This window comes from Malus domestica, chromosome 04 (genome assembly GCF_042453785.1).
Source record: "Malus domestica chromosome 04, GDT2T_hap1".
NCBI classification, from domain to species: Eukaryota; Viridiplantae; Streptophyta; class Magnoliopsida; order Rosales; family Rosaceae; genus Malus; species Malus domestica.
Window position 1 is genome coordinate 23,155,320 of NC_091664.1, and position 9,600 is coordinate 23,164,919.

Below are 9,600 nucleotides of genomic sequence, written 5' to 3' on the forward strand. Positions count from 1 at the left end.
TAGTAAGGGGGATAATGGGCCGACTGGGTACTGGGGGTTGTTTAGTTGTTTGTCAATCGAGCCCCTTTGTGAGAAAGATAGATTTGGATAAAGATGAAAGATGAATCCTTAAACCCCCAGGAGTGTTAAAGCTAAAGGCACTAAGGAGCACGGAAAGAACCTAGTTCGTTGTAGAGATGTGTTCAAAGTCCTAATTAAAGTAGGATTGGCCGAGTCTTAGTTAGATTAGGATAAGGAGTCCTAGTCCGGGTAAGGTTCTAACTCGGCCGGAAATAGGTTCACTCATATAAATACAGAGGATGAACACACATTCAGGGTCTACGACAAAACACATAAACTGCCCTACCTAAACTCTCGTTTTACGCAAAACCTCTCAACCACCTTGAGATTTTTCGTTTTCTCTTCCGCTAACACATCTTTAGTTTGGATAAACAGCACTGTGAAGGCAACCGGGGAACATCTTCAGTTTGGATAAACAGCACTGCCGTTGTAGAATCAGTCGACCACGAAGCACTTTCAGTTTAGATAAACAACACTGCGTTGAGGCCGACTGGTTATCTATCCAAGTCTCGGCCGAGAAGGATTTTCGAATCCTTATTGGTAGAGGTCATCTCATTAGCATTCTCGGCGAAGTGATGTGTTACAAATTACTAGGCTCGGTACATTGAACGCCGAGTTTTTTATGATTGGTTATTCACAAGTAGGGTTTAAAGTTCGGCATTCTAACGACCGAACCATGTTTACCATCAAGACATATATTTCCATTAAGTACTTGTATCCGTATAGTTTGGAGTTGGTTCGGTGTGCTTATACTCTCACGAATATAATCACTGTGACCGAACCTGATGCCAACGATTTGTGAACTTTGCAGAACTAGCAGCCTTGTCTTCAGGTTCTAGAACTCGAAGGCCGAGACGTGTTCCTTCCTCAGCTGCAGTCGTAAGATTAAGAAGTCAGCAGCGCGCTCAACGCAATATCAACATATTTTACTCCCCGACCTAGCTCGACCGACGAGTTGGCACACCCGCATACAACTGAAGAACGTAGTTAGCTCATTAGTTAATCAGCTTGCGCGCCACGTAGGCTTGGTAGTTTTTTAGGTCAACATTTTGGCACGCCCAGTGAGACTGAGTGCTAAAACTACGAAGTTCATGACCGTCGAAACACGATCGGTTAAAAAGAAAACAATCATGGGAAAGTCAACGACTGATCTGCTAGTTTAGAGTCCTGGACAAGAAGTGTCACATGCACGAAATCCTCTTGTTGCTGTGATACCTGAGGCTGCAAGTGTGACACACCGAGAAAAAGAAGTTTGTCTCATACCCAGCCTCGGAACATAGAAATCCCTAACAGAACTGTAGGTGTTTTCATTGAAGGGATAGTGGAAAACTGCGACAAATATGGTGGTGAAGGCTTTGACCGTCCAACTAGATCATTTCTTTGAAGACGACTTGATGAGCAATCTCGGCAGGTTGAACATACAGTTATCCAAAAAATGAACAGTTTGCTCGAGGTAATACGAAGTAATGGTGATACACATAGCAAATTACTCGAATTATTATTTAGTAGAGTCTTCGAAAGGGGCCTGCTGATCAGTCATGCCAGCTTCCACTCAAAAGTAATCCGCTACAGGTCGAAACAAGATCTACTCGGCTCAAAACAATTGACTTGGAAAAAAAAGGAGGATCAAGCAGTAGATTAGACGAATCCAACCAGAGAGTGGAAGCAACATCGGTCGATATGATTGAGGTCCAAAAAATGATCGATTCAGCCTTAAAAAAGGGGCTGAAGTTCTCGAAATTCATCTATCCATACCCAGTTTATGTAGAAAAGTTCGAATATCCTAAAGGCTTCAAGAGCCCAGATTTCAGCCTTATTGCTAGAAAATCGTCCCTGTCCTCGTTAGAACATGTGGCCTGGTTCACTGCGAACGGAGATGTCAATAGTGACTTCCATAAACTGCGACTATTCAACTTTTCATTGACGGGCTCAGCATTCGTATGGTACATCAACCTTCCACCTAATTCTATCCACAGTTGGGAGGAACTGGTCGAGAAATTCCACGAGCAATTCTATTGGCCGGGGATGGAAATGTCAATTTCTTCATTAGCTAGGATGGCTCAAGCATCTGATGAGTCACCAATGGATTACCTTACAAGGTTTAAATCGACCATGAATTCGTGTCGAGTCCCTCTACCTGAAGTCAAATTTGTTAGGCTTGCTTTGAATGGGCTTGACGTGGAGTACAAAAAGAAATTCCTGAGGGCAAACTTCTGAGATATGTACGAACTGGCCCAACACGTCAAGCAATATGATTATTTGCTCTGAGAGGAAAAGATCTCGAAGTCCCCATCCCGGGCAACGATTTATAAAAATCCCACAGTGAGCTATGCATCGGCCGAATGTGAGGATCCCCAATATGTCAGTGTGGACGTGGCTGAAATAGTGTTAGATAAACCGTACGTTTGCCAGGCATTGGGTCATATTAACTCCAAAGATGTTAAAACCTGCTCGATTTCTGAAGAGACGATTAAAACATCAAAAGTTTACACTTTCGATATCACCAAGACCGATGCAATCTTTGACCAATTGCTGATGGCAAAGATCATCAAACTTCAACTAAAACACAACATTCCTAAGGCCGAAGAGTTGAAAGGAAAGACATATTGCAAGTACCATAATTCGAATAAGCATACCACAAACAATATGTTGTGTTTCGTGATGCTATTCAAAGTTGGATCGATAAAGGCAAAATAAAATTTCCTGAGAAAAAGATGACTGTCGACGTTGATCCTTTTCCTTCGGTGATAGTTGGCATGGTAGATGCTCATTTACCCACAAACAAAGGGAAAGGGAAGGCCGAGTTTATTCCAATACAACACGTCCCAAAGAAGAACTCTCTTCTGTGACCCAAGATTGATCTATTTTCAAACGAGCCACCTACAGAGTTTTCGGGACCGGCCATAGTTGAATCCATGTCAGACACCAGTGCAGAGGAAGCTGAGGGATATATGGTTTTGTGTAGCCGTTGTGAAACATGTGTCGTCCTAACCGAGGTAAATGAGAAACTACCTCAGGCTCCGACACCACGATAACCATCCAAGGCTGAGGCAATATCTCTAATGAAACTTGGCGAAGGTAGCGCCAGAAGGTGTTTGATAGGCTCGACCCTTAAACACAAACGGACGACCCCCTTAAGCTAGACGACATTTTGATTTTGACGCGCCATTTTATAATGAGGATTATTACTCACGTAACTTCAGTAGCTCGATTTCATCGGTGAATTAGAAAACCTTCAAGCCACCTGAGCCACGCGACCAACATTGGTATAGTTACAATTTTCCTATTGGCGTGTATACTGCATTATCCAAATCTTAGAAACGTCGATGCCAGCATGGCTCGACGGCAGGCAGCAGAAGCCACTTTGGCTACCAAATGGCAGCCGAACGAAGCAACAGGAAGTGGAAATGATCAATAAACCCCAACAATCATAGCCGAATTACTTCAAGGGAAAAAGGTAATTGGTTACGACTTTGAAACCACCATTGAAGAATTCGAGAAGCGCATCAAACTCCCCATTCGGCCCGGGGAGATGAAAGCTCATTTTGAGCATTTCAGACAAGAAGCTGAAAGCAAACTTCCCCCATTACCCCAACAAGAGCCATTAATAAGAGTTCGACGGAATTTACATCCTTCATTCCTCGGAGAATCCTTGGAGTACATGTGAGAGTTTCACAAGACATATTCTGCCAATGACTTGTACGGTCTACCCAAGGCGTTGCAAGAAGCCCTCGACCTGGCACTCACTTGCCCTGATGCTGAACAGATTATTCAGAAAACTACCGACCTAGCAATGAAAGCCAGGTTCCAGCACATATGTGAAGTTCGGGTCCTCGGCTTCGAGGTGGACCCGTACACGGACATAGACACCGTCGAGCTCCCTTTCTCTTTCGAAGACCTTCAGTACTTACGACATCATTTCGAAGTCTTCTCAGCCGTATCTCTTTTTAGCCTTACGGTCGATGAGAAGGATCATGTGGCTCGTTTGGATGCCTATCTAGACACAAGGGACGCCCAAATCACCTGTGAAGAAAGAGCCCGTAAAGCATTGCAAGGACAAAACTAAGCCCCAACAACGATCGAGCTCGAAGATGACAGCCAGAATGAAACAGGTTCAGTTGACACACCACAAGAGCAGGTACCCGATGAGGCGAGAGATGATCATGTTGAGGAAGCTCCAAAGCATGATACCGTACTCGATAACCTAGCAGACGATAACCAAGACTCGATGGGCCCTTCAGTCCTCGACAATATGGAAATCAGCATGGTCCATATTCTACCTACTGAATTTCAACCAACTACACCCCAACCAAATTCCTTGAATGGGGATATGGTTGCTGAAGAAGCAACACAAGTTGATTTCATCGTTACCGAAGAAGATAAGCAAACAAGTAAAGCCAACAAACTTAAAGCAACAAACTTAAAGCAGCTATGGTCATACTTTTTCCCTGCTCTTCTTCGGTTAATCTTCAACATTTGAAGTCATTGTATGTCATGGTTCACATCGAAGGTTATCTAATTTCCAAAATCTTCGTCGATTGTGGGGCTACGGTCTATATCATGCCAGTATTCATCATGAAGGCACTACGACGGTCCAATGATGAACTTATCCCATTAGGAATAACCATGAGCAGCTTCATCGGTAACAAGTCTCAGACCAAATGGGTGCTTCCTTTGGAGGTAAGCATTGTAGGTCGTAATCACATGATCGCATTCTTTATCATCGACCCCAAGACTAAGTACAATGCATTGCTCATTTTTTGGGACGGTAAGTTCGTTATGGTGCATCCGGCCTGCAATCAACCTTTTGAAGCCAATATGATTCAAGCACGGTATTACGATGATCATGTTGGCTATATTACCCTATAGGGTTTAAATGAGGAATGACGACCGACTCAAATTTTGGTACAGAAAGTAATCGAGGTAGGCGTCGAGACTGTCTATCAAGATTCGGCGAGGCTTGGATTGGCCAATCTGATCGCAGATACTAATGTTTGAAAATTGATAGGACAGACGCCAGGTCGCGGTTTCATCTATCATGGAATGACTGCTGGCCCACTAGTATGCTATTTCTAAGCAACCAAATTCGGGTGTAAACTTAGTTAAATTTTTTGCCGAAGGAGGTCGTTTATACTATCACTAGACAAGGTTTAGGTTGCACCAGCCAAGCTCGAGGATAGCCAACCTCAAGTTAAAGATCCATTAGAGGAGATAAATGTTGTAACAGCCGAAGAGCCACAACCTTTATTCATTAGTACTTTGTTACCCCAACATGTAAAAATTGAGCTTTGTAATTTGCTTAAAGAATTTATGGATTGTTTTGCTTGGAGTTACCATGACATGCCTAGTTTGGATCACACATTGGTTGAACATGAACTGCGCATCAAAACTGGGTGTAAACCATTCCGCCAACCACCTCGACGATTCTCAACCAAAGTACAGCTTGGTATAAAAGATGAACTCGTGCGATTTTTAAAAGCTGGGTTTATTCAGACAGCTCAATACGTCGAATGGCTGGCAAACATTGTACTCGTTTTAACGAATATCCAATGCCAATTTCAGATTTGTTAATCGATGTAGCGGCAAACCATATGATCTTATCCTTTATGGATGGACATGTTGGTCATAACCAAATTTTCATCGCCGAAGCTAATGTCCATAAAACCGCTTTTTGTTGCCTAGGGGCACTCGGCACATACGAATGCGTCGTCATGCTATTCAGCCTCAAGAATGTCGGTGCCATATATCAACGAGCCATGAACACTATTTTCCATGATTTGATTGGTACCATCGTCGAAGTCTACATCGACAATGTTATAATCAAATCAAAACGTCGACAGACACATTTGGATGACCTCCGTCAGACTTTTCTGCATATGTGCGAACACAACCTTAAGATGAATCCTGCCAAATGTGCTTTCGGTGTATTAGCCGGTAATTTTTTAGGATTCCTTGTACATCATCGTGGCATTGAGGTGGACGAGAGTAAGGCACGAACAATCATCAATACTCCACCCCTGACTACCAAGAAACAACTACAATCGTTGCTCAGCAAAATTAACTTTCTTCGCCGATTCATTGCTAATTCGGCGGGAAAAATGAAAGCCTTCTCCACGTTATTGAAACTTAAGGACACTGACACATTCGAATGACATGCTAACATCAAAAGGCATTCACACAAATTAAAGTCTTCCTCACAACTCCACCCATCCTGGTCTCACCACGACGTGGTATACCTCTCAAGCTATACATCTCTACGATCGATGAGTCCTTCGGATGCCTTCTTGCACAAGACAATGATGCTGGGCATGAACAAGCTATTTTTTATCTTAGCCGAAATCTCAACCCACCAAAGATTAATTATTCAACCATCGAGAAGCTTTGCATTGCCTTATTTTTCGTCGCATCCAAACTCAGGCATTACATGTTCCCATCAGTCACTCTGGTTATCACCCAGACCAATGTGATTCGTTACATGCTTACTCGACTGATAGTAAAAGGCCAAATTGGAAAATGGACAATGGCGTTGTCCGAATTCAATTTGCAGTATGTGCCCTAGAAAGCTGTCAAAGGCTAAACGTTGGCCAATTTCTTGGCCCAACATCCTTCACCATATGATTTTGGGGGCAATGACATGGACATTGATATGGTGCAAACATGTGACAATTACTAGACAATGTACGTTGATGACTCTCATACTTCCGTCTTGGCTAGCGTTGAGATCGTTATTCAATCCCCTAAGCATAGTCGCTGGTATTTTTCTCTCAAGCTCGAGTTCGAGTGCACGTATAATTAGGCCGAATACGAAGCCCTCATCATCGACCTTGGTGTCCTTCATGATTTGCGGGCAACTCGAGTCCTTATTTTCGTTGCATGAGTTGTACTTTGACGCCATATCACATGGTTGCTAGCCATTTGGCTGAGTCTTTTGACGACGTTACCTTCAAACACATTTCATAAGTTTGAAACACTGATGTCGACGAATTAGCTCAAATAGCCTTCAGAGCATAACTCTTGAGGGGTAAACTAGGTCGAGAAATACCTGTGACCCAACAAGCATACCCATCCTTGGTTAATCAGTAAGTTTTCCAACGTGATTACATGATCCATACACGAGTGATGTCATTACCATCGTTGTTAGAGCGGAAGGACCTTATAGAGGTTTACGCAATCAAGATGATGCCGGATGACTGGAGAAAATCAATTATACAGGGTGAGGACGGTCTATTATGTAATGTACCAAAATGAATTGTATTGAAGGGGTGAGGACGGTCTATTATTATTATGCCTTGGCCCTCAGGAGGCTGCTCAAGTAATCATAGAGGTCCATGAAGGTATTTGTGGGGCTTATCAATCTGGACGAAAGATGAGTTAGCTAATTCGACGACACGACTATTTCTGGCCGAGCATTATGAAGGATTGTATTGAGTACGCAAAGGGATGTGTACAGTGTCAAATTCATGGGCCTATACAAAGAGTTCAGGCCGAATTACTCCATTTGGTCACTAAACCATGGCCGTTCAGGGGATGGGCTATGGATGTAATCGGCAAAATCACACCATCTTCCGGGTCAGCAAAGCATGCGTGGATACTTGTCGCAAAGGATTACTTCACCAAATGGGTCGATGCCAAGTCATATGCTGAGTTAACGTTTAAAGAAGTCTATAATTTTGTAGAAGAAAACATCGTGACTAGATTCGACGTACCAGAACCAATCATAACAGATAATGGTATGATCTTTACATCCGACAGGTTTCAGGAGTATACGGAAAATCTAAAAATTCGACTCGAGTAGTCTATATCGTATTACCCGCGGGCGAACGGACAGGCCGAAGCCAGTAATAAGGTTTTAATCGGTATTCTCAAGAAAATGGTAAAAGAAAGACCTGGTATGTGGCATTTAAAGTTAAACGAAGCATTATGGGCATATCGAACTTTACCCTAATCGGCCACTGGAACGACTCCATACGCATTAACCTATGGCCACGATGCTATGTTACCAGTTGAGCTAAGTATAAACTTGTTGCGACTGATTGAACAAAGTAGTTTGTTCAGTGCCGAGTACAGTCAGGCCATGCGACAAGAGTTAGAAGATTTGGAAGAAAATAGGCTTGATGCTTATAATTTATTAGTGGCATAGAAAAAGATTGCCGAGCGAGCTTATAATTAGCGAGTCAGACAAAAAAATTCATAGAGGGCAAGTTAGTTTGGTAAACTGTGTTGCCTGTAGGAATTAAAGACCCTAGGTTCGGCAAATGGTCACCAAATTGGGAAGGGTCGTTCATCGTTCACAAAGTTCTCAGCAAGGGGGCATACCACCTCAAGAATCAAACTGGTTTAATTCACAAGTTACCAATCAACGGGATTTTTTTAAAGAAATACTATCCAGTCACTTGGGAGACGTGAGAATAAAAGATCATTTCATTGATTTTGCAAAGAAATGTACAAGCAAAGTTACAAAAGATTCCTAAAGACCAAAATCCTAAAGGGTCGAAGGAAGGAAGGCTTCAAGAGTGGCTTTCAGTTCCAACCACCTTACTTCACCCATGGTGACTTTGGCTTGCCTTGTCCTTCTATTAAGCTGAAGTTGCTGGATCTGCCTTGCGCCAATCGCGAAGTCCGTTAACTGAGCCTTATTTGCTTCAAAATTCTTTTCGAGGTCCGAGGCAACGGCTAACATTTGTCATTAAAGTTCGGCAATTTGATGTTGCAGCTCTGCGATTTGATGATCAAAGTCAGCCAACTGTGTTTTCTTTGCTTTAATGGCCTTAACCTCCAGCCGACTGGCTGCATGAGCAGTCTTGGCAGCCTTTAGGTCGTCTTCAGCCCGGAGAGCTCGTTCAAAAGTAGTAAAGAACTACCTAGTTTACTCCAGGATATCCGATAGATGGACGACATTCTCAATACTCAGCAGACCACCAGCTGCAAGAGCGTTTAGGCACTCTCCTACGAAGTCAAAGCCTTTGCATTGAAGGATTTGTGAAGCAGAGAGAGATATGAGTTCTTGCAACTTGGCGAATGCATTGGATTTGGCCTCGGTTGTTGAAGGCTCGATCGACGTAGTAGATGATCCGGCTACTCCAGTAGTATTCGAAAGGAGAACATTGAGCTCGACTTCCCATGAAGGTTGTACATGAAAAGGTTTTAGGCGAAAAGAAAATTATAAAGAATATAACAGAGAGAATTTGCTTTAGACCTGACGGGATGAGCTTAATGGCTGACCTTAGTATTTAAGATTGCTTCTCAATTCACGAGGTCGATTAACGATATCTATGTTTGACGGCCACTGAGGTGGCCAGGAAATATAGATAAAACCCTTCGGCGCATAGAATTATCGGTGAAATGAATAATTGAGCACTTGACATTTAATATTATTCTCGGTTCAGACTTGTTACAGTAAAATCAACGAAAGAAAGGGATCGAGCCTTACAAAAGACGAAATAACTTCTTGAGGAGGAATGCCAAGGTTCTGATCCTGCAGATGGATTGTTGTCTCTGTCGTCGTTTTAGGCTCAACAAGAGGTATTTTTCCACGATCAG